At 37.9% G+C, this 27,528-nt stretch overlaps 1 pseudogene; it reads left to right on the top strand.

Annotated features, from left to right (window-relative positions):
• Positions 1 to 1,595: 1,595 nt before the first annotated feature.
• On the top strand, positions 1,596 to 27,076 carry LOC138160886 (small ribosomal subunit protein eS1 pseudogene; annotated as a pseudogene).
• Positions 27,077 to 27,528: the final 452 nt, after the last annotated feature.

Raw genomic sequence — 27,528 nt, 5'->3', positions numbered from 1 at the left:
TCTGAGGCCAGATTTGAATTCAGGTCCTCCTGATTCCAGGGCCAGTGCTCTATTCACTGTACCACCTAGCCACCCCCTCGAGGGTTTTTTTTACAGCTTGTAGTGATGGGCCCATATTCTGAGAGCAGATTATTATAGGATTCAAGTTTCCTCAAGTAACTCCATTTCCTTTACTTTTTTGTCCCAGATACAACTGACCAAAGTATGTATGTTGTGTCTTCTGTGCTACCTCTAACAGTGGGGATTTTTTTCTGCATCCCACTGGGGAACAAGATCCTAATCTAATCGGGTCACCAGAAACTCAGTGGCTTAGGATTAAAGCTCTTTAATTCAATTGAACCATATTTCTTAAGTGTTAATAATAAGGAAGGTGCTAGGGATTAAAAATTGAAATAAGACTAGATTAAGATATAACAAGAGTTTATTACCTAATTGGTGGTAGGATAACAAATGTACAGAAATAGCTATATTAAGTAGAATATGATAAACCAAGGAAACATCTAGATAAAGTATCACAAGACATTTAAGGAGAGAACACCTACTTTATTCTGGTAGGGATCAGAGGATGTTTCATGGAGGAGGTGGTGTTAAAGTTGGGGGCTGAGGAAAGGGAAGGCTTTCAATGAGCAGAAATGGTTGGGGACAGGAAAGGATGATCATTTCCAAAAATCGTAGTCTTAGAGGTGGGTTTAATACCAGCATTCCCTTAGTTCAGTTCCACCTGGAGAGAAAATAAGGTACTCAAAAGTCATTGAATAGTTACAAACAGAAGTTTACTTTTCCTTAACACAGTAAGGATCTTTAACATGGATATAACAACACTCATTTTGCTCTGGCCACATTCTCCTCCCCACACCAATCTCTTTATGGAAAAGGTCTTGGTCAGGAAGGAAGAGTATGGTAACTCACATGGTCTTCAGAAATTCACCAAGTTGGAAAATCCCTGATTCCATACACATAGATAGGACTTGTTATGTCTTCAGGGGATCAGAAAGCTAAGTGAAGGAAGGCAGGGACAATCAAGTGCCAGGGACAGTTTTGTTGCCTTTTAGGGAAAACAAGTTCCTTTTGATGGGGAAAGGGGGTAACCTGGTACTATCATGTGGGGCAGTATAAATAAAGATTCGGATATGGGAGAGAGGAGAATGAGATTGAAGGGGGAATAGTCAATAAATAAATGCAGTTTGCCTGAGATGCAGGGTATTTGAAAGGAATACTATTTATGCAGAGATCAGAAAATCATTTTGGAGTCATAATGTCAACTGACTTGAATTCCAAATTGAAAAGTTTATACTTTCTTTCATAGGTAATGGGGAACTACTTAACAGTTTTGAGTAGAGAAGTGACATTATCAGAGTGGAGCATTGGAGAGATTACTCATAAATCTGAGCTGGAGAGAGGAGAAACCAGAGGAATAGGAAGCTATAACTAGGTCTAGGTCAGAGAAGATGAACGAGGATAAGAGCTTGAGTTGTTGGTATGGGAATGAAAATTAAGAGAATAATGAATGAGTTAGTGAGAGAGCAGAATTTACAGAACCTGGGAGTGGATTAACTTGAGGGTGGGGGGTAATTGGAGAAAGCAAAGAGACAAAGATGACTGGTGTTTTAGCTTTGGTTACTGAAACAAAGTATGAAAAACAAAGTACTGAAAAAGTTTATGGTGAATACGTTCACCATAAACAGAAATTTCAAGGAGAAAAGGATGCAGCTTTTTTCACCCAAGTTAGTGATGATGACCAGCTAAACAGGAATGGAATAGTCTGACCTCAGGATGTTATAAGAGTTCCCTGGATAGATCAAAGGATCTTTTTGTAGTAAAAACAAAAGAATTTTGTAAAGCAGAAATCAGTCACCAGATGCAGTTAAGCTTCAACACCAGGAATCCCAGATTTCTTTGCATCAGAATCCCAATGGAGGATTTAAGAAGTGGAATTGATCAAGAGCTAAGCATCAGGTTAGATCAAGCAGACCAATCTCCCTGGAATATCTGCCTATTTATCTAGCACACCATGAATAGTCCCCCGATCACAGCAAGTATGATTAAAGCAACATACCACAGTGATCATGAAACAGTGATCACAGTTGATCCAGGGCAGAGAATGGGAACAATGATAGGAATTTCATTTGTTCATTATTTGGTCAAGACTACTTAAGGAATTCAGTTTAATTCCATATCTATTCACTAAATGTCTATAGGTTCCCACCATTGGGGAATTAAAAAAAATCTAAATCAAAACAGTCCCTGCCTTCAAAGGGCTTACATTCTACTGGAGGATAATACATATAAATAGATCAGTAAACATGAGATCTTTTGAGGAGAGAGGGACAATTATCCCTCTAACTACTAGGGGGATATGGAAAGACTACACAGAGAAGGAGCCACCTGAATTAAGATTTGAAAAAGGTTAAAAATTGTCACAGCTGTAGTAAAAAAAAAAAGTACATCCCAGAAATAAGAGATAGTCTGAGAAAAAGCATTGAGGCAGGAAAGGAAATGTTGAGTTCTAGGAATGGCAAGTAGTTGGGTTTTGCTGAGTACTGCTGTATGATTAGTTTGAAAAAATTGCCTGGGGTCAAGTGTAATGAGTTTCATATGAGAGACTGAAGAGAATAATTTTATCATTAAGGAAATTAAGAAAGTATCAAGCTTTTTGAGCTAGAGAGCAAGTTGTTTAGAACTGCTTTAGGAAGATTATGTTGGCAGTTGTTCGGATAACTGATATAATGATGATGATGATGGTGATGATGATGATGATGATGGTGATGATGATGATGATGATGATGATGATGATGGTGATGATGATGATGATGATGATGGTGATGATGATGATGATGATGGTGATGATGATGATGGTGATGACGACAATGACAACAATGACATTTATATAGTATGTTGAGGTTTATAAAGCCCTTTGCAAATAGTATCTAACCCTGGCAGGTAGTTGCTACTACTATCCCCATTTTATGGATAAAGACACTGAGGCAGACAGAGGTTAAGTGGCTTGTACAAGATCACATAGTTAATAAATGTTTGAGCCTGTATTTGAGTGAAGTTCTTCTGAGATCCAGATACTACATTTTATCCATTGTGGTATCTACCTGCCTGGAATTAAACAGGAAGATACCAGAATGAAAGAAGCCAATCAGGAGTCATTATAATAGTCCAAGTGAGTGATGATAAGGTCCTTAACTAGGGTAGTAACTGTGTGAGAGGAGAGAATGGGATGGATGTAAGGAATATTGTGGAGGTAAGACTCAGCAGAACAGGGCAACTAACTAGATCTTGAAATTTGGGAAGAGATAAGGATTGAAGATAATTCCAAGATTGGGGATCCATGTGAAAGAAGATAATGCTCTCAAAAATACCTAAGTTTGAGAGAAATATGGATTTAGGGAGTGAATATTGAATCTTGTTTGTGGTAAAGACTGCTTTGGTGGGCTAGCGAAACCTATAGACTGTTTCTCAGAACAGTGTTTTAAAATATATGAAATACATATTATTACCAAGGAAACCAATTATTTTGATGTGTGTGTGTGTTTCATGTGCCCCAGATTAAGAACTCCTGGGTAAGACAGTAAACTTCATTTTGGATATACTAAATTTGAGATATCAATAGACTTTCTAGATGGAACTGTCTAGCTGGCATTGAATGATGTAGGATGAAGTTCAAGGAAAACATTAGTGTTGGATATATAAACTTAGGAGTCATCTTCATGTGGTATATAATGAAAAGAAAGGAAAGGTTGGGATACTAATGCACTCTTAGTGGAGCTGTGAACTGATCCAACTATTCTGGAGAACAATTTGAAACTATGTTCTATCATGAATAAAGTTCTGAGATACAAAGTTTCCAGGTATTAATAATCAATTTATTAACTAGGTTAACCAATAATCAATAGATTGATGGTCAGAAGTTTCTCTCAGTAACCAAAGACCAAGATACAAGGACATCTTAAATGTCCTCCTCTCTTCTTGACAACACATTATTGGGCCATCCCCTGACCAGGAAAAGGCCACCCTAATTGAGGACACTTAATGAGGAGGTAGGTTAAAAATCTTTCTTTCCTCCTTCTAAGAAAGTGGCTTCATCATGAGACTCAGCAACTTCTAGCAATCTGAGAACCCTGATCAGGTTCTCTTTGGTTTGGTTTCTCCTTCAGGAGCTGAATAGCCCTAAATTCTCGTGAAGGGGAGCAAAGACAGGAACTCTTTCCCCAAGGGAGGGACCTAACACAAACTAGAACCTATTTATACCTTAAACAGAAATCAGGGTAAGACCCAGATGCCTTGAGCAGAGCTGGAATGCTTCTGACATTCTTTAACTGGGGAAGGAACTCCTCTCTAAGTTAGCCTTTTTACAGCAAAGTGAATATTGCAAATTATTATTAATAACCAAATGGGCACAGCATTAAAATTAATTTCTTAATCCCTCTTTTTGATTCACTAAGTGACCCTCAATGAATCACTAACTATCACAAACCTTCCTCAAGGGTTTTTGACTGAGACTTAGGTGTTTTAACAGGATGGAAAGTAAGGTAAGGGGAAGAAGGAGAGATTGACTGATACATTAACATAAACCATTGAGGGCAGTCCCCTTTGGCAACCAGGCCTTACAAAGTACAACTGTACAAGGGGAAGAAGTGAGAGGGAAAGATAACCCACTCCCATTGTCCATTTCATCAGTTCATCATATCTCAGAGCTCAAATGTCTCATGCAGCTGTCTGGTTTCTGAGACCATCTAATGTAGTCATCTGTTCTCTCCTCTTTTGCATTTGGAATAGATTGGTTATCAGAGCAGCTTCTTCTAGCAAATCTGCCTCTCTGGTTCAGGTCACTTGCAGAGATCCCAAAAGCTCTTGAAAAACAGTTCTCAATACAATTCAATAAAGTCACTTTAATTTTGTTCTTCCGATAAATAGGTCATGTGGTAAGAGCTAACTCAAACCTTATAGCTCTACTAAGAACACCAAATTAGGAGCCTCTAAACCAAAGAATATACATTTTTCCTTACTCTATGATGCTCCTATCCTATCTTAGACCAAGTACTTAATTTGAATGCTAACAACAGGCTGAAGAGAGAATCTGAAACAATCTATGAGAATTCGGCTTGCAGAATGAATCTTTGTGGTTATGGATATAATATTTACCAATGTAGTTATGAAAGATAAGGAGGGAAATGACCTTTAAATTGGCATTAACTCCACTATCATTTAATTTCTAGTGTTCCTCTATTTCACTTCAGATTCAAGTCTCAGAAATAGGAGAAAATTCAGTTTATTGTCTTTTGTGATCCTATCATTTGTGATATAAGTTAGCAAATTGTTATGTTGATGTATTTAGGAAATTCAAATAGTTGCAAAATTTAAAAAATCTGAAACAAATGTTTATATGTGACATATTTAATTATCTGATCTTTTTTCAAAAACAAAATTTTCTCTCTTCATTATTTTCTCCAGTAATTGATTTTAGCTGCTCAGTCCAAAGGACTATAAAACTGTACATACCCTTTGACCCAGTGATACTATTACTAGCTCTGTATCCCAAAGAGAAAAAAGAAAAGGGGAAACAAACTATATGAACAAAAATACTTTTAGCAGATCTCTTCATGATGGCAAAGAATTAGAAAATGAAAGGATTCCCATCAACTGGGGAATGGCTAAACAAGTTGCAGCATGTGGTTGAGAGGGAATACTATTGTGCTGTAAGAAATGAGGACAGGATGCTTTCAGAAAAACCTGGGAAGACTTATGTGAACTGATGCAAAGTGAATTGAGCAGAACTAGGAGATCATTGTACATATTGTATGATGATAAACTATGAATAATTTAACTATTCTAATCAATACAATGATCCAAGATGATTCTGAAAGACATATGATGAAAAAATACTGTCTTCGAAGAAAGAACTGATGGAGTCTGAATGCAGATTAAAGTATACTTTTTTCTTTCTTTTTCTTTTTTTAAAAATTTGTGTTCTCTTTTACAACATGGCTAAAATGGAAATATGGTTTGCATGACTGTACATGTATAAGCTAAGTCAAATTGCTTGTCTTCTCAAGGAGGAGGGAGAGGAGGGTTAAAAGGAGAACTCAAAATTTTAAAAAGTGAATGTTAAAAATTTGTATATGCAATTAAGAAAGGTTTAAGTAAATAAAAAGATAATGGGGAAGAGAGAATTCTTTCAAGTTCCTGTATAAAAGGCATTTGTGTTAGTTTTAAGCATTATTTAATACACCATGGCCTTAATAAACTTGACATTGGATATGGCACCGGTAGCAGAGCAACCAGAGCTTTGTCCTAGGGAACATGGTCATTTCAGTATTATAGAAATGACTGAGTTTAGCATCTAGTTAGCTAGAATAATCAGTGAAAAGAAGAAACTGCCAGATAGTTTCTTTATTCCCCATCCTATTCAGTGCTCCACCACCACCGCCCCCCCCCAATCCCTTGAATAATCCATAATTGAATTTCTCTAGCATATCCCTAACCAGTATGGTCCCCTCTGTCCTTATCTTATTAAAGTCTAAGAGTCTCTCACATAACTGAATAATTTATATATCTTCCATAACTGATTTTATCTTTAAAAGTTTATAATAGGCAGAGGTTCTTAACCTGGAATATATTAACTTTTTAACATTTCAATAACTATTTTTCAATATATTTGTTTTTTGTGATCCTATTATTTAATACATTCAAAAACATTATTCTGAGAATAGGTCCCTACCTTTCACCAAACTTCCAAAGGGAATCATTACCACCACTACCACCACCCAAAAAGAGGTTAGCCCTCCCCCCAGATTAAGGGGCTTATTTCATACTATTTGACCTGGATAAGTTTGTTTGGTTTAATTTGTCTTTTGCATACTTGCCTCAAGTGACAAAATTGCTAATTACTATCTTCTTGTTATTATGTTGACCATTATATTGTATATTGAGTTGAAGAGAATACCACTTATTATATGTGTATGAGATAATAACAGAATGTAAGAGATAGAAGGACCTCAGAGATTATCCAGTCTAACAGTTGGAAACCTGAGAGCTAAAAAGTCTTGGAGTTCAGAAATTATTAAAAGAGATATCTGAGTCTAAATTTGTATCAAATATTATCATTTACTTAGATCCAACAAATATACTGTAGGCCTCAGTATGATAAATAAGCAAGCCAACCTTCTGTAAATTCAACGTGTATCCCATTCATCTATATTCCTATTTATCAAATATATGTATCTGATCATATGATTAATAAAATACAAATTTATTTGCTGAATTAAAAAAGAGGTGGGAAACTAGACCTACAGAATGCTTCATTTGCCATAGCTGGATTTGCTATGTTGTTGGTTTTGCTTAACTGTCTTTGTTACAAGAGAAGTCTGACTGGGTAGATGAGTGGGAGTATCTGAAAATGACTGCGATCTCAAAACAAAAGTGATCAATGAAATTTTAATTTTTCAAAGAGGATAAAAGGGATGGATCTAGGTTGTGGGGTCAAGCAGGTCCAAGCAATGGCAGAACCCAGGAGTTCCTCGGTGCCATACAAAGCACACCCTTTCTGTAGCATACATTAGTGCCACTATAACTTGCAAGACTCATTTGCTTAGAGTATCAAGCTTTCTCAAGCATAGCATCCCCCTACTTCCTTTGGTTAATTAATCATAATGATACAACTTCCAAGAAGTCCCTCTCTCTGGTTTACAGTAAATAAAATTCTTAGCAAGAATGATCCCACAGATGGTAATACCCTCTGCCACTCCCACATCATCCTACCACTTCTTTTAATACAGGTCCCCCAAGCTGATCTTGCAACATGGCATGTGATTATAACATATCTGGTAAGCCTAAAGCAGAGTGGTTTGAGTGGAAGAACTTAAAATATGAAAATGTATGAACATATGTCCTCCACTTCATGGTCAGAAGGGAATCAGATCAAGAATCTAATGATGCATTTTTCCAATTAAAAATTCAAGCCATAATGAGCAAAGCCATTCAAACTAATAATTACACAAATTCCCATTAAGTGTTATACAGTAATTACAACAGGTGCTTTTAACCAATTTAAAACACAACTTAAATTTAAATTCTCTTAGTGAAACATTGCAATGAGCAGGTGTATTGCAGTCTCAACAGGTGGAAAAACTGATTAGAAGTGCTGGCGCCATAGAGAAAGGTTATCTACCATCTGCAAGTGGCCCCTCCCAATGCTACTCTAGGGCAAGGCAACCAGTTGGGCAGGAAGCTCTCAAAAGATGAATAGCAAATTTAAAACTCCCAAGTTCATGGAAGTTTTGTCCATCACTGAAGCATAAAGTTGGACAGGACTTTAAGATTTTCTAATTTCTCCACTTTTCTCACTTTATAGATGAGAAGAATGAAACCCAGAGAAGTCAAGTCATTTGCTTAAGTTTTCACAGCTAGTGGCAGAACCAGGCTGGACTCCAAGACTAGAGAGGTCTTTCAAGTTATGGGCTCGTTTTCTTTCTACCCTGTGAATTCCAGAGACTTGTCACAAGTCCTGCACCCCAGCAAATGGTGAGGAAACAAGGGAAGCAGGTGGGAAGGAAGATTCCCTGCTTATACCAGGAGCTATTTCCTGGATCACCTGTGATTTAGTATAAAATGCTGACAGCCATAGTGATTCCACTGGCAGCAACCAGCTCCCATACATTTCTAAAAATCCAATTCACTCTTCTCTGACCCCTCAACCCTTAGAGAATGGACCCTTATTCCTATTTAGGAAAAGGAAGCACAAAGTAGTTAATTGAGAACAGGTCTCCGGCTTGGGTCCAAATCCTGCCTCTGACCATGTGACAATGACCATGTTACTTTCAATCTGTGAGACATCTAAGAGGTACAGTGGGAAGAGTAACAGATTTTGAGACTGGAATAAAAGGTCTGAGTTCAAATCCTAAGTCAGACACTACTGTGTTTCCCCGATAATAAGACCTATCCCGAAAATAAGCCCTCCCCGTACTGTGTAAGATTCCTTCTAAAATAAGCCCTCCCCCGAAAATAAGCCCTATTGAGATTGCTACTGTAGTGAAGGTGATCCCCTGTGCTACACGCTACATTACAGTACCCTCTGTATGCACTGTGTCCCCCCCTCCCCGTGAAACGCACGCCCCACTCTGAGCTGCATCCAATCAGAGCTGCAGCAGTGAGTGCGTCATCCTGTTCTTCCCCAGTGATTTGCTTATTGAATAAAGGTACATTTTTTTGTTCACATTTACCTGTTTATTAAAATTGCTGTCAATGTTCATTAAAATAAGCCCTCCCCTGAAAATAAGCCCTCTGGTGTTTTTCTGTCCAAAAAATAATAATAAGACAGTGTCTTATTATCGGGGAAACACGGTAGCTATGTGGACCTTAGCAAATCCCTTAACTTCTTTCAGACAGTTTCCTCATCTGTAAAATGAGATCATAATACTACACCTCTCAGGAGTGTAGTAAGGATCAAATAAGATTTTATATATTGTGCTTTGCATACCTTAAAGTGTTATATCATGTTATTTCACATTATTATATATATAAGTAATATATCATTATTATTTAACTTGTATGTATACCAGTGTGTGTTGTCTCCCCCCATTAGAATAATGTAAGGATGTAAGCTCTGTGAGTGCAGGGACTGTTTTTGCTTTTTCTGTGTGTTCTTGTATCGAGAACTGTGCTTGGTACAAAATAAGAACCTTACAAATGTGCTCCTATGACAGACTGATTGACTTAACACCTCTGACCGTCCCAGACAACTCACTAATACTTACAAGACAGAGCAGTGGCATATTGGCGTTGAAAGAGAGACTTTGTTCATGGGAATTTCTTATGTCAAAGAAATCCGAGATCTGCTTTCCTCTTTCCCCTATTTCCCCCCACCAAAAAAATCCTTTTAAGATCCTATAGGAAGGGTAGGTTTGGGATCCTCATAATCACAAGTGCCTGCAGAGCTGAGAGTCCTAACCCCACCCAATCATTCCCAACTCTTATTTGTTCACTTTCTGATTAGGTTTGAAACTGGCACTTGGTAGTTCTCAAAGTGATTTTTAATAACTCAGTCAATACCCCGGCCAGATATGCCTTCCCAGAAACTGTCTCTGCCAAGAAACATTACTTACCATTCTTTAAGTGCCTGGATTACACATCAACCTGTGGCTTAGCACTTAAATACACATTAAGCACAATTCCACCCACTCCTCCCTTTAGGATGGTGTTTGTGGAAGGGAGAAATAATAGATATCGTTCCAAGGATATTCCCAGTTGTGAGTATAGGGGAATAAAGTAGACTTATCCCCAGAACTCTGCTCAGAATGAGCAGTTTCCTTCAGAACAGCCTAGTTCCCGAGTCCCCATGGAGTGAATTGGTCCTAGGGCCAACAGCTTCATAATAGTGGTCTTCTATTTGTTTTATTCCATAAATTGAAAACAAAATAAAAGTTTAAAAGTAGTGGCTTTCCCCCAGGTATCATCAGGAGCTTTATCATACAGACTTTAATTTAACCTTAGCTGTATATCAGACAGCCAGGTAGTGCAGCATACAGAGTGCTGAGCTTGGAGTCAGGAAGCCTTGTGTTCAAATCTGGCCTCAGACATTTACTAGCTGTGTGACCCTAACTAAGTCATTTTGACCTCAGTTTCCTATCTGTAAAAATGAGTTTGGGAGCAAGACACAACTGAAAAACAGCAACCCTTCTTACAAAGCTATGAGATTTATTTATTCAGCCAGGGTCTTCCCTCTGTTTCCTCTCTATAAAAATAGGACCAATAATTTCCACACTCCCATGCTTCCTTTCCCCCAGCCTATTGTATGGGTCAAAAGAGAAAAGAGATACAAAAGTGCTTTGGGAAACTTAAAAGTATATATAAAAATGAGGGAGGGCCATTATTTTTGTTTGCTCCTCTTCTCTCTCTCCCTGCTCTGAAATCCATCCCAAGCCCAAGTAGACAAGGTCATTGTCACTGATTTGCCCCTGTAGATCAGCAACAAAAATAATAGCTTTGTTGAAAACATTTAATGTGGCATCCCTACATAGCCTCATAAGACCTGGATCAGGTCCATGTGCCCCAAGACACCAAGTACATACACTGAGCCTTCAGTTCAGCCATTTTTTTCTGCTTAATTGAAAAGTCAGGTCAATGGTTAGGAATCCCTAATGCAATTTATTTGTTTGCATCAGGGTACCTCAGCTTGGCCTATTCCAGTTATGGTTATTGTTGGCTCTGCAGTTGGCTTTCATTCCTTTTGACAGGAGGCAAGATGATGACTTCATAAATCTTGTTTCAACAATTGCCCTAGCTAAGAAAGTCTTTGTCAGATGGCTCATGCACCACTCCCTTAAACCAGCACTTCTTAAACTGTGGGTCACACACAACCCCATATGGGGGAGCAAAAAATTTGGCAACAGTAAAAGGTTTCTCAATGAACAATGACTAAAAATTCATGAAAAAATCAAACACATAATGAGTGCAAGGTGTATCTGGCAGCACTTGCCCATGTTGCATCACTGTAGCTTTGGTTTTGAATACACAGCATGCCCATTTTGCACTGTGCATGCAGTCACACCATGACCTGAGAATAGGAATTTTTATCATTTTGTGTGTGTGTTGTGGACACTTTCGGTAGTCTGTTGAAACCTATGGACCTCTTCTCAGAATCATGTCTTTGTATGTATAAAATAAAATATATGGGATGCCAAAGCAAGCCTCTTATATTGAAATATAGAGTTAGCAAAATATTTTTTTAGCAGAAAGTTAAGAATTATCCTAGAGGTAACAGGGAGTTGTTAGAGTTTCTTGAGTACAGGGTTCACATGGTTGTATCCGTGCTTTAGGGGAAATCACTTTGAGACTTGCATGGATAAAGGATTTAACAGAGGAGAGAATTGAAAAAAGGAGACTCCTCTGTCACTGCCCTTGTTCCTCTCTATCTTTGCAGTCTTTTAACATATTTATTACTCTTCTCTACAAACTCTATGGCCTAGCCATATTGGAACATACAACCACATCTTGCCTTTCCTTACACAAGTTACTGTATTACTCAACTCCTTTTATATTCACTTTCTTTTAGGTCTAGAATGCTCTCCTTCCTCAGTCCTGACTCTTAGAATCCTTGGTTTCTAAGACAAATGAAAAGTCCAAGAAACATAGGTTCTAGGTGTTTCACAATCAATTTATTAATAGGGTTAGCAGATAATCAATAAATTGAAGTCAATGGTTCTCTCAGAAACCAAAGACCCCACACTGAGGCTGCTTGAATGTTTAAATACCTTTAGAAGAGGAATTGTTCACCCTTCGGGGTAGAAATCAATTCTGATTAGTTAAAATTAATGAGATAATGAAGATTACAGTGAGAGGTGGGCTTATTCTAATGAGGGGCTAGGGAACATGACTTTGATCAAGTTTGACATTCTTTGGGTAAGGTCAGAAATGTCCTTGAGAGACCGGACTTTGAACAGCTAAGCAAAAAAGAGAATCTCTGGGCCCCAGATATAAAATTTGTTAGGAATAAAACAAAACAACCATTTTTCTCCCTTCCTTTCTTAACTCCAATGTAACTTCTTGCTAGAAGTCCTTCCTGGTTCCCCCAGCTGCTATTGCTTTTTCCTCTCAGGCTAATTTCCATTTACTCTGGTTATCTTTTATGTACTAATTTATGTATATGTTTTAGAACTTAAATTCCTTGAGGGCAGGGATATTTTTTTCTTTTTTTGTATCCCTATGGCTTAGCACAGTTCCTAATAAGTAGCCATCCCTTAGTCAATGCTTGCTGATTGACTGACTTATAAATTGCAAAACAGCCACTATCTATATTGGCTGAGGTTATTTCCTGCATCAATGAAATCACAAGTCCAGTTAAAAAAAATGAGAAAAACACTTCTCATGGGGATAAAAAGAAACCCCCCAAAAAGTAGTTTATGTCTTCTGGGAATTTGCAGTAACCAGCAACAAGCATTTATTAAGCTTTTACTGTGGACTAGGCATTGTCGCTAACCTTCAGATTTTCAAGAGGTTTGATCAACATGCTTAGGAAGGAGTATAGATAAGATCAAGTGGTTGGTCTGAAGATAACTCTCATTATGTGTTAATATTTGGCCCCTGTAAGATACTAAATTGCTAAGTCATTCACCCTAAGAAAATTTATTGGAATCAGATGAAGCAATGATGTCACCAGGGACCTCTAGATGAGACTGGATACAAAAATCTAGTTTGTTCAGACTAAGGAGCTTGAGGATGCCCTTTAGTCTAAATTCTAGGGAAGAACTGTGTCCAGAGAATGATTCCAGCTCATAAGCTAAACCAAAGAAATGCCAACAAGAAGATCAGAGAGATCAGAAGTTTTGGAGAGAAAGGTTTGGAAAGAAAGGTTGTTTCAGAAGAAAGAACAAAGACAAGAGTGAATTTTGCTTCAGGCTATTTCTGGAAGAAGAAGCATACTCTAGGATCTTCAAGAATCATAAAGATGGAGACATACAAGATCTTGTGACTTTAGCCTAGTGGTGAATAGTAAGATAATATTAACATGGGACAGTGCATATAAACAACTGAATACTGGACTACAAAAAAAGGGTATATTACAGGAGTTAGAAGTCTAGTGAGATACATTATTTCTAATTACTTTGATCTGCTTGCTAAGTGCCTTATATTATTTTGTATTTCATATTTTTGTTGGTACTATAGCTATCATTATTTGATATTTGTGGTTGAATAAATTAATTATTTCACGTTTAGTCAATTTAAATATTTATATACCTACAATCCTGTTATTCTATCCTAAAACCTAACCTGCTCTGTGGGTTTTTTTTTCTTTTTTCTTTTCCTTTCCTTGAGAAGATGGGGAATGCTGGTGGGGAGAATCATTAAAGAGACTATAATTTTCACAGAACTGAGGAACTCTCTTCATCCCTACAGAACTGTAATATGCAGTCTTACAGAAGCAGCTGGATAGTATTGAGAGGTTAAGTAACTTGCTCATGGTCACACAGCCAGTACTTGCTAAGGATGGGACTTGTATGAAGATCTTCCTAATTCTGAGGCCAGCTGCTTCTCTGGTGACTATCCTAAAAGTTGGGGAGGGGGAGAGACAAATTTAGTAAGCATTGACTACGTGCCAGACACTGTGTTAAGCTCTTTACAAATATTATAATACCTGCTCCACGGTGAATGATGGGAAGGGTGTTGTCCAAAGACCATCCTAACAAATTTATTTATGCCTTTGCCAAGAGAAAAGAGAATATTAGTGATACCATCTTACTGATGTGCCAAATGGAGGCTTGGGTAAGTCAAGAGCCACACAATTGACACCTCTGAATCCCCAGCACTGATGAGCTATTACATTGAGTTAAAGCCCAGAATCACAGGACTTCACACCTTCTTGGACCAGGGTAATGAAAAAACAGCAGGAAGATTTTTCTTTATATGCCTCAGTAATCCAGAGAAGATACCGCTTAGGAAGTAAGTGCCTTTTTCATTAGGGAGCCATCCGGATGAATGTTGCCCCTTTGCTGAGCACTAGAGAGAAGTGGCAACTAATTCTATTAATAAGTATGTAGAGAGCTACCTATCAGCTGCTTGACAGTGTTAATGAGAAGTGTGTATGTGTAACATATATATATATATACATATATATATGTGTGTGTATGTGTATATATATGCATATATATTTGCATATGTACATATGTATTGATATCTTTTATAGCTTGCAATATATGCATAATACTTCATAACTTACAATGTATTTTATGTGCATTATTTTATTTTATACAACAATGCTGTGAGGTGGAATAATGGAAAGAATGCTGCCTCTGGAATCAGACAATGGGGTTCAAATCATACTTCTGATTGCTTAATATTTATGTGACCATAACATCCCTGGTCCTCAGTATTTTTATCTTTAAAATCAAGGGATTAGACTAGGATCAGGGGTGGGGAAGCTTCAGGAAGTTTGGATTCAGTCAAAGGGCCACATTTAAGGCCACATGGGACCTCAAGGTGGCAAGTTCTCCACCCTGAACTAGGTAAATGGCCTTTGAGATTCCTTCCAGGTTTAGAGGTATAATCCTATAACTAAGTAGGGAAGGAATGTGTTTAGAGAATGGTTCTACCTCATAAGCTAAACCTATAAAGTAGTTAAGTGTGATGAATTTAAAACCCTGAAGGATAGAATTTCTGGGTAATTAATAATCAATTTATTAATTAGACTAGCTAATAATCAATAAATTAATGGTCAGTGGTTTCTCTTAATAACCCAAGGTAAAAGACTTGGAGAGCCTGAAAGCTTTAAATAATCCCTGAAAGAGAATTCCCCTGACAAATGGCAATTAACCCTGCCTGGTGGACATTGAATGAGGAGAAGGGCTAGAAATTTTCAACTCCTCCTAATGAGAATGTGGTTTAATCATGAGACCCAGCTGCCTCCAGAAATCTGGATAAGGAAATCCATCTCTGTTCATACCTCTATGGTTTGTATTCTCTTTCAAGAGCTAGGTCACCCTAAGCTTTAAGGGAGGGGTACAAATACAAGGACTCTTCTCCTCAGAGTAAGAACTAGGCTGGACTGGATTCTGTCTATACTCTAAACAGAAGTAAGGTCCCTAATTGGGTGGAATGGACTCCAAGACTGAAGAGCATGATGTTCCGTGAGGGCTAGGATAATCTCATCAATCAGTCATATCCTACAGAGACAGACTTTTTACAATTTTTTTTTTTGTTTTTTGGATCGGGGAAGGCAAGGTAATTAGGGTTAAGTGATTTGCCCAAGGTCACACAGCTAGCAAGTGAGACACATGGCTGAGGGCAGATTTGAACTAAGGTACTCCTGACTCCAGGGCCAGTGCTCTTTTCACTGCACCACCTAGCTGCCCCTACAGTCTTTTTTTTTTTTTTAAGAGACTATTGTTAAAGGAGAAAATAAAGGAGAAAAGCCTGGATCCCAAATTAACAATTGGTTTTTAATATGATACTAAAATAATTTCTTTCATAGGTAAGGTATTATTAGCACCATTTTACAGAAAAAGAAATAAATTATAGACTGTGACTTGTCCAAGACCACTAGTAAGCAGTATATTTGAAAACTCTAAAACAGTGCTTTTGACCCCCTAATCTACCACTATTCATGCTGCTCCTTGAACTTTTCACAAAGGGCTGAGCTCAAGCATGTATCTCCAGTCTGATATGGTTTGGTTCTGGGTGGTAAAGAGGGTGCCAAGCTAATTCCTCAATGAGTAGTGGATCTAGCAATGAATCCAAGTTTCTCTTGATGTGATAGGTATGTTCCTGAAACGTTAGTGTCAATTAGGTTTTTTTAAAAATCATATGAATCACATGTTGGATATACTAGGGGAGATTGAGTTGTAAGGGATTTCAAGTTGCTATTAAATGGGACCCAGAACTGAATAAGAACTTCCTCTGCCATCCGCTCAACAAAGGATCATCCAGTCCTGGATGAAGACTTCCAGTAAGTAAATTACTATTTACCTATTACTCCAAGGGCAACCCATTCTACTTATATAAAGCCTAAATTTCTCTCTTTTCCACTTTCACTGTTATCTTTCAATTAACCATCTTTAATAGCATGAGCACCTTAAAACACACCTGAACTTGACATAATGAAAAAATAAGTGAATTTCTGCCTGACTCAACCCCCTTTTTCTTCTATCTAAAGCAAACAAAACTTTGGGGTGCTATTATGTTTATGTTCATATTTTTAAATATTTCTCACTAGCATTGTAATTTGGTTCAGCTGCCCTTGGGAGCATTGCTGGATGCATGCTGGTAGGGGTACACATATGTGACCCCGCAGGTGTGGTGAGTTGGGGTCCAGACTTGGAACTCAGAAGATCTACTTTCGTATCTTGCTCCTGTCACTTACATAGCTAGGTGTCCATGGGCAGGGAACTAAAACTTTAGACAGCTTTATTCTTTCTACCTTAAAAAAATGAGAAAAATGTTGCCTAAAAGTACCTACCTCACAGAAGTATTGAGCCTTATTTGAGAAAACAAGTTGTAAGAGTCTTTTGAGCTTCAAATAACACCAACTATTTTTATACTAATAAATATATCAATAATTATACTTATTTTATTATCATATGATTCATTATCGTTATTTTGTTTGCCTCAACTTCTTCCTAAGTCATGAGATAGCATGTTAATAGGACTTAGGTCTTAGAGTCAAGAACACCTGATTCTAAATCCTCCTTCAGCCATTTAACCATTTATATAACCCTAGGAAGTCCCTTAACCTCTCTCAACTTCAGTTTCTTTATGAGTAAAATGTGGAGATTCTACTCATTGAACTCTAAGTTTTCTTTTAACTATAAATCTATCAATATATGATCCTTACTAAAATAATAATAATAATAATATAATTAAAAAGGAGGGGGAAGGGTCAGCCAGGTAGCACAGCGAGTAAGAGCACCGGCTCCAGTGTCGGGATGACCTGGATCAAATCCGGGCTCAGATACTCAGCACCACACCCAGAAATAATAACTGGCTGTATAACCTTGAGCAAGTTACTTAACCCTGATTGCTTTAAAAAAAAAAAAAAGGAGGGGGAGAGTAAACTGGAATCAGTCATGTCCTACCAGCCTCTAGATTCTAACTCCATCTCTTAGATAGTTTTCATCCAAATCTGCAAGTTAAGAGAATGTAGAGACTGGAATTGAAATTGCAATCTTGCCTTTACTATGACACCCACATCAACAGGCAGCCCACACTTGTCCTCTCTCCACCTCTCTCAATTTGCCTGGGGACACCAAACAGGAATTGCATTTAGTAATCAATTGACTCCCTTTGACTTGGTTTGGTACTTTTTCTAAATAACAAGAGCCAAGCAGGCCTGGAAACACATCAGAATCAACACTGTAAAATCTTTATTAATGAAGCTATTGGAGCCATGCAGAGAAGACATGGAAAGCATATGCAAACGTGCTAAGGAAATTATTTCTATCAGCCTCAGCTATTTGAAAGCAATTGAAAAGTTTCCATTTGAAGAAAAGACATTTTCATGATGTGAGTTGAGAGTGCTGTGTGTCTGCAACACTCATCTACCACAGCTTCTCTGACTCTGATATTCCTACATTTTATTAAACCACAACTAAGTGGAGTCATGCTGTGGAAATATTGTGTAGCTTTTTAAAGTGATATCATTACCTAATAATTTTGAGAGCTTTATATTGCCGAGGCAGGAAGGAAAATAGATGCAAATAGCTTGGCAAAAACCACACAATGTCTTGATGCTCTTCCAAGATGGCCTCTTGGGTAAGGGTGAGGGGGTGGGAAGAGGGAGTGGAATTGAAAAGAAATCAACTTGGTTAGCCTGGCACAAAGAGTGTAATGGGAATGTTTATGTGGTGAGGTGCAAAGACATTATTCCCTTGGTTTTTCTAATGTTTATCTATTAACATTTTAAAGTTTTTTGAAGGCAGGGACACTGCTTCATTGTTGTCTCTGTCTCACCATTAGAAGAATACCTGTCACATTGTAGACACTTAAAAACACTTGTTGATTGAATTGGAAATGGAGCAGAAATGTGTTTTCTCATTGTTCCATTTCACTCCTGACTCCAAGTTGTATATATTGTGTCGACCAATCAAGCAAAAAACTTGATGCACATCTGGAATTCACACAGTTAGGTGTGGGGACCATTTGTTTGGAGGCTAGACTGGACAGATAGTCAGAATAGGAGAATGTCTACATATGTAGTTTTTGAAGAAACAATAACAATGATTATTCTAGCATTTCTATTGTGCTTTCAAATTTACAAAGTTCTTTATGTACATTTTCTCATTTGATCCTCCACAACTACATGAGGTCCATGCTATTATTACCCCCTTTTTGTGGATGAGAATCAAACAACTGGTAAATATTTGCAACAGAATTTAAAACCAGGTCTCCCTGATTACAAGTCCAACAATCTATCCATTCAGCTGCCCAAAATTATTACAATGAAAATTCCAGAAGGCCAAAAATCTTTCCATGATGGGTGCTGCTTGATATTTCTTATTTCCTTTAGATTAAAGCACTGTCAATTCAGCAAACATTTATTAAGGACATATCATGTACCAATCTCTGTGCTAAACACAAAGAAAGGTGAAAACAGTCCCTTTCCTAAAGGAGCTCACAATCTAATAATGGGTGAGAAAAGATGCAAAAACAACTACATAGACACAAGATATACACAGGATGAATGAGAGATTACTTCAGAAGGAAGACACCAGTATTAAGGAAGATGTCTTGAAGAAGATAGATGTGAAGGAATCCCACAAGAGTAGAAGTGAAGAGGGAAAGAATTCTGGGCAAGAGAGACAACCACTGAACATATATCGAGTTGGGAGATGGAGTATCTTCTTCAAGGAGTGGAAAGGAGGCCAGAATCACTAGATCAGGGGAAACTGTGGCCTTGAGGCCACATGTGGCCCTCTAGGTCCTCAAGTTTTTTTTAATGTAATCCAGCTTTGTCAAAAGTGCCACACTTAAGGACCTAGAAGGCCACATATGGCATTGAGGCTGCAGGTTGCTCCGCCCTGGTCCAGATCATTTGGTACATGGAGCATATTAAGGTGTAAGAAGACTGAAAAGATAGGATGGGGCCAGGTTTGAAAAATGAAACATTAAAAACATGACTGTAATTTGGGATAACATGTTAAACCATCCTAAATTCATCTCAGGTCAGCTTTATCCATCTCTTATGTGCTGAGCATAGAACTAAGTTGACTGTAGTAGCATCAGTCACCAACACCTTACTTAAAACTCATTTTATCAGATTGTATTCAGTAACCAAGCAGAGCCTAAGGGGATAAGATAAAGCATTGGACTATTTTGAGATGGAAAGGAGATAAGGAGGAATGAACTCCTGCTACAGAATATAGGGCAATGAACTTGAAATGCTGAATTTGGAGTCAGTTCAAATCCTAGCCCTACCTGTGTGACCTTAGAAAAAAGCAGTTAACCTCTGTGGGGATCAGTTTCCTTACCTGCAAAATGAAGGCTGAATTAGATCCCCTCTAAGGTAACTATGATGCTATGAGGGGGGCCACTGTGAGGAGCCTACTCAAAGTTGAGGGTCAGTGACTGTTTAGTCATCAGGTGTTGAAGTAGATAAAACACTAGACATGGAATCAGAGAAAATCTAGGACCAGACAGTGACTTTTTCTTATGGCCTCTAGGATTGAATACAAAATTCTCTGTTTGTCATTCAAACTACCTTTTCAGTCTTCTTATACCTTATGCCTCTACATGTACTGTTCAATTCAGTGACACTGGCCTTCTGGCAGTTTTTAGGAATAAGACACACGCATCTCTCAGTGTTTTCTCTGACTGTCTTCCATGCATGGAATGTTTTCCTTCTTCCATTAGGACTACTGACCTCTGAAGTTCCAATGAGTCCTCACCTTCTATCTGAAACCTTCACCAACCCTTTTTAATTCCAGTGGCTTCCCTCAGTTAATTATTTCCTGTTTATCCCAAATCCCTCTTAATTCCAGTGTTTTCCCTCTTTTTTATTATTTCCTATTTATCCTATACACAGCCTGCTTTATATATGTCTGTTTTCATGTTGTCTCTCCTATTTAGATTGTAAACTCCTTGAGGGCAGGGATTATGCTTTGCCTCTTTTTTTTTCTTATCCCTGGCATTTAGCACAGTGCCTGTCACTGTGTATTAAGTAGACCCTTAATAGATACTAATTGATGATTTCTTGATCCTGAGCAAGTCATTTAACCTTTCCCAACCTGAGTTTCCTCATCTATAAAATGGGCACAGTAATAGCACCTACCACTCAGGGTTGTTATGAGGATAGAATGTGATAAGGTTTGTACAGGACTTCTCAAATGTTAAAGCTCTAGATAAATGTTATTTATTACTAGTGCCAGAAAGCTCTGGAGATCTTCCTATTATAGTATTTGTTACTACCAATTGATGAGGTATGGGCTCAGGGAGCCCCCTCTGGCTCTCCTTGAATCTTTGAGGTATAGGCTCTGGGAAACCCCCATTGAACTCTGATTAAATCATCTCATTTGATGTGGCATTTGCATAAGGCCATAAGCCTTACATTGTGGCTGAGCCCAAATCTCTGTTACTAGACTTCCCACCCTTGAGCCTATCAAAGTATTGATCTACCCTTGAACTGGCCTAGCCCACCATTGTTTGTGGTCTCCAGGTGGCCTCCAAGGACTTCCCACCCTTAATCACTCATTAACCTCATTAACTCCTCCTGAAGACCCTCCCCCAACTCCTCCTCTAGACCACCCCTAGATTGCTCCTACAACTTTCTGTATATAAAACCCCATCTTGTCTCCATGTTCGTGAGAGCTCCATAGAATGACCTAGCACAGGCTTACTCTGTGTCTAATACAAGTGAACTTTTAATAAACTTTACTTTTCTTTGGCTGAGAGAAGACTTGAGCTGAATTCATTCAGCAGGACCTGGCATGTTGGTATTTGGGGGTCTCCAGAGCAACCCTAACCCTCTTTATGGGTAACCTCTTCACAATGAGGGGAATCTCTGGGAGAAACCTTATTGATTGTGCAATCCAGCTTCCCTCATTGTACCAATGAAGACAAGTTGATCCAGAGAGGAGAAATGTGAATTGGTCATGGTCACACAGAGTATTACAGGGAATGAAATGGAAGTGTGGGAGGATCTGAAATGTACCATTTGGCAGTGGGAAGGACTGACACCAGGGGGTGCTCCCAGGTTCTCTTGAAATGTTCATATGAACATGTAATCCCTAAGCATTTCCTGCTTCTTCTAGGGCTGCAGTTAGCTACTGCCTAGCCATGGATTGAGTAGCTAGTGGTTAGAATATTGGAAAACCTTGGTTAATTGGAGTTGGGACACATATACATTGGAATCCAATCACAAGTTAATAACCACTTCCAAATCAGATGTGCTTTCCCCTAGATCCATTAAGTAACTGTCAGTTAACTAGGCAAGTGATTTAATCACATATTGCTTGGGGTAAATTCTCTCCTCTGACAAGGAGACAGTTTCTTAGGACTTCGTGATCCTGGACAAGTCCCTGAACTTCTGGAGACTGTGACTTCTTACATAAATGAAAGGGTCAGATTTTATGAATTCCAGAACATTCAATGATGAATTAAAGAACAGTAGGGAAATACTCTTATGGAATTAAAGCACTTCCACCACCACCACCACCACCACCCCCATTCTTTCTAGAGCAAAACTCTTTTCATTCTTCTCCACAAGATGTACTAGGGGAAAATCAAATATAGTAGGGGTGTATTTAATCACCATTTTATAGGTGAGTGCAAAGCTGAAAGTAGTGGAGAAACAGTCTGAATTCCTCTGGGTCAGGAATTCTGTAGTGAATATCCTCTTTGTCTGTTTATACTTGATTTCTTGGAACTTGTTTGTGCTTCTGATTTTCTCAAAATTTGGAAGTATTTTGTTTTTGGTTACTTTTAAAGGGAAAGATTTGAATGAATATTGGATTTGAAGTCAGATAACATGGGTTCAAGTCTCAACTCTTCCACTTACTAGCCATGAAACTTTGAGCAAATTATTGAACTTTTCTGGGTATCTGTATCATCATCATCATCATCATCATCATCATCATCATCATCATCATCACCACTAGCATTTGTATAATGCTTTAATGTTTGCTAAGTGATTCACAAGTATTATCTCATTTTATCCTCACAATAATCCTGGGAGGTAAGTATTATTGTTATTATTACCCCACTTTATACATGAGGAAATTGGGGTCAACAGAGATTAAGTGACTTGCTCAGGGTCACATAGTTACTAAATCTCTGAGGCCAGATTTGGATTCAGATCTTCTTGACCCTGAGTCTAGTCTATACTGATGGTGCTTGTGGCTTTCTAGATATCAGTACAGCTGTAGCCTCACCCTGGAACTTCCCTTGGTGCCTGCTGCCCCTTACATGGGAACATTCATCCTTCCCTGAAGCCTGCTCATCATAGACTATCCTTCTTCCACTCCTCCCATTGGAGACTTCCTCCCAGTTGTACCATTCAGGGGAAGGAAGGCCAACCTTCATTCTTGAAGAGACCTAGTCAGGAGAAGCCCTACCACCTTGGAGTCTATATCCCTGTGGCCAAGTTGGTACTGCTTTAAATCTCCATTTTCAATTATAAAAGCCAATCTGGCTGTTCTGTGTGTGTGTGTTTAAACAGGCTTTTTGTAATTGAAAATGAAGCTTTAAACACTTTGAAAGTGGCCGTGGGGACCTGCTCGCAGCAGCTATCTCGGATCCCCTCCTTTTGAGGAGTGAGTCCCTTTAGCCACATTGCAAGCTTTGTTTTCAATTACAAAAGCCTGTTTGAACATGGGCTGTCACATAGGCTGTTCAAACAGGCTTTTGTAATTGAAAAAGGGGGAAAACAAAAGATTTATAACCTGCACAACCCACAGTGGAGGGAATCTGGTCAGAAGACATACAACCAAGATGGCAGCTCAGAGTGAGGGGATAGGGGCTGGCCAAAGGAGACCATTCATATTCTCACTTCAAAAATGTTCCCTTGTACCATGATGAAACCAGCCTGAAACCGTGTTCAATTTCTGTTCTTGCCTAAGTTTTTGTTCTACCCCTTTAAAGAGCCTCCCAGTTACAACCTAAGGCAGCTGCAGTAACCAAGCAGGGCTTTTAATTAACTAACAAACAGTAGATGTAAAGTACCACAAACAATAAACATGGGAGTCTAGTTTACTTCTTTCCTTAGGAGAAGGAAAAATCTTAAAGGAGAGGTAATTAAAATACAACAACAATAATAACTTCCTATCCCTGGGAGAATATGGACTCAGAGTTTGATTTACTATGAAGTGAAAGGATATTTTAGGACATAAGGTACGTGTCTCCCATTTCTTTTTCTCAGCATTTGGAAAGGAAGACTCATAGACCTCTACTGATAGATTTAAAAATATGTTCCAGAAGCCAAGGGCAGTCATCTAGATGACTTCTTGGCCCTGAGAATCTTGTTTATAGTCAAATGAGAAGCTCTCAGTTGAGGACTGAGATAAAGGTGCCAACTGAAGATAGAGTCTTTATTTAAAGTAAAAAAAAAAAGAGATTCTAATATTTAAGAATAATTTAAAAGTTATTGTGAAAAAGTATGTATTGTATGCATTGGGGTATTTTATCATGCCTTCAAAAAAGTTCCCAGATAATTTTAGTAATTTTTTAAGAGATAGAAAAACACTAACTATAGCAGGAAAATTCCCGGAACATGGCAAACATGTCTGCAAATTTTTCACAAGGTAGAAAGTCTGAAATCAGGAGTCCAGTTGTGTATGGTACATGTTGATTTTGTCATTTTTAAAATGACATTTTAGTTTAGGCAAATGTTATCTCCCCTTAGTATAATGGCTAGCTGCATCTATGAATCCTTCAATGCACTATCTATAGATTAACCCCTTAGCCAATTATATACATACTGAGTCTCTGTTAACCTTGGTTTCTAACATCCATTTTGGCAAACATGACACTTATGGGTGGCAGACTAGGCATTTCTCAGTCAGCCCTGACCGCTAGCTGATTTAGTGACATTTCAAGCCTACAACCACACCTATTTTTTGTAATTGAAATACAACCCCCCTTGGGCTATTTCCCAGTGAATTATGGATGACACACCTTCGAAGTTGATATTAAAAATGCATGTCCCTTTAAGCACTGACCACTCCTTAACTCCTCCCTAATACCACCCTTACTCACCTAGTTAACATAATTGACATCTGAATTATTTTTGTGACTCCTTAAAAATTATACCTATGTCTTCTTTAAGTTTGCAGGTTCCCTAAGAACCCCTGCCTGCTGTAAAGAATAACAATAAACTTTTACAATCCTGACTTCAAAGTTTGCTTGGGCCTAGTGAATTCCTTCCAGACTCAAGAACTCTGGTCATTGATTAGAGCCCCTGTATAACCTACTGCCATCCCCTCATCATTTGGATCTAGAATCTTTTGATCTCCCTAATTAGAAAGCCATTATTCTCATTCTCTTACCTCTAACCCATTAATGAAAATGTTTTCACTGTCAACCATGCACCCTATTTGCTGGAACTTCCTTTTTCCACTGGTGCTCCCACAGCCAAAGATCACTGGTTTTATAAACATTTCTAGTTTCTCCCAAAATACCCTTCTCCCCACAGTCATCTTATTCCCTTCCCCTCTCTCCTCAGACTAAAGAAAGTAGGAAAGAAAAATGCTATCTTCTCATGCCACTGGACAATTTCCAGTTACATCAACATTTTCTCATCAAACTACTATTTAAATCCCCTGGGATACCAGAATTTAGTAGAACATCAATCTAGAAATATTGTTTTAGTTTATAGCTTCAATGTGTGGAAACATGAGACCTGGGTTTAAATTTTGCTTCAGGTGCATACTACCTGTGTCACCTTGGACAAATATGTTAACCTCCTTAGGCTACAATTTCGTCATCTGTAAAGACTAGATTAGATCGCTTCCATGGGCCCTTTCAGCTCCAGTTATGATCCTATCTGTGGTACTTTGTTCTTCTCAAAGTACAGTACCTGTCTAAATATAGAGTGCCTTTGATATATGTGTCTATATGTCTTGTGTACATATGTACATGTGTGTATATGTCATGTATATGTGTGTATCTAAATTGACATAAAAACTATACATATGTGTATGTATGTATGTGTATATATATATATATATATATATAGTCCAACTTTTTGTTTGTGACCCCATTTGGGGTCTTTTTGGCAAAGATACTAAAGTAATTTTGCCATTTCCTTCTCCAGCTCATTTTACAGATGAGGATCTGAGGCAAACAGGGTTACATAACTTACCCAGACTTGTAAATCTAGCAAGTGTCTAGGCCAGATTTCAGCTCAGGTCCTCCTGACTCAAGGGCTGGCATTCTACCTACTTAGTATGTATTTACATATGTGTATATATGTGTGTATATCCTTATACATATACATATGTGGATATGTATATGTATGTGTTCAGACCAACATATTAGATGGTATGATTATTTAAGGATAAAATCTGAAAAGATTTCTACTGGAACTCAAAATTATAATATTTTTGTAATGGGTTGCTTCTGACTTAAGACATTAAAGAACTCTGTTAAAATACCAAAATGGATCAAAACAACTGGAGAAATATTAATTACTCATGCATAGGCTGAACCAATATAATAAAAATAATAATTCTACCTATGTTAATTTACTTATTCAGTGCCAAAATAATCAAACTATCAAAGAATAATTTTATGCTTTTGGCTTTCAGAGCGGGATCACCAAAAGCAGCCAAAAAGGATCCAAGAAGACAGTGGTTGACCCATTTCTGAAGAAAGATTGGTATGATGTAAAAGCACCAGCTATGTTCAACATTCAAAATATTGTCAAGACACTGGTTACAAGGACTCAAGGAACAAAAATTGCCTCTGATGATCTCAAGGGTCGAAATTTTGAAGTGAGCCTTGCTGATCTGCAGAATGATGAGGCTGCTTTTTGTAAGTCCAAGTTAATTACTGAAGATGTTCAGGGTAAAAATTGTTTGAGTAATTTCCATGGAATGGACCTTACCTGGGACAAGATGTGCTCCATGGTCAAAAAGTGGCAGACCATGACTGAAACCCATGTTGCTGTCAAAACTACTGATGGGTTCTTGCTCCGCTTCTTTTGTGTTGGTTTTACCAAAAAGTGCAACAACCAGATCCGTAAGATCTCTTATGTCCAGCCAACAGTTCCATCAAAGTTGTAAGAAAATCATGGAAATGATGACCTAAGAGGTTCAGACAAATGACTTGAAAGAAGCTGTCAATAAACTGATTCCAGACAGCATTGGAAGAGACATTTATATTATAATATTTATTTATTATATTATATATAATTTATAAGGCTTGCCAGTTCATTTACCCTCTCTGTGATGTGTTTGTCCAAAAAATCAAGATGCTCAAGAAGTCCAAATTTGAATTGGGAAAGCTAATGGAGCTGCATGGTGAAGGTGGTGGCTCTGGAAAACCTTTAGGAGATGAAACAGGCACAAAAGTAGAAAGGGCTGATGGCTATGAACCACTAGTTCAAGAATCTGTCTAAAATAAGAACTTGTAAAGGTTGAAAAATAAAAATTTATCACTGTAAAAAAAAGAATAATTTTATAATGCTAAAATCCTTCTAGAAAAAGTGATAATGTATCTGAAAGAACCAAAGATCAAAAATGTCAAGAGAAACAATGGAAAAAAAATGTGAAGGAAGGTAGCCTAGTAGCTCCAGATTTCAAATTATATTACAAAGTAGTAATCATCAGAATAATGTAGTACTGGCTAAGAATCAGAGTGGTAGATCACCAGAATACTAATGTACCCAATACACAACAGTAAATGACCATAGTGATCTAGTATGTGGTAATCCCAAAGATCCAAGCTCTTGGGAGCAAGAACTCACCATTTGACAAAAATTGCTGGAAAAACTGGAAAGTTAAAACTAGACAGAGACCAACATGTCACACTGTATACTAAGATAAGGTCAAAATGGATAAATGACTTGGACACAAAGGGTTGTATCATGTAAATTAGGGGAGC

This window comes from Petaurus breviceps, unplaced genomic scaffold (genome assembly GCF_028583685.1).
Source record: "Petaurus breviceps papuanus isolate PSGF00001 unplaced genomic scaffold, PetGlider_PUasm1.0 118, whole genome shotgun sequence".
In the NCBI taxonomy this organism is placed as follows: domain Eukaryota; kingdom Metazoa; phylum Chordata; class Mammalia; order Diprotodontia; family Petauridae; genus Petaurus; species Petaurus breviceps.
Note: the sequence above shows the minus strand (reverse complement) of the source record. Positions and strands in the feature narration are given on the sequence as shown.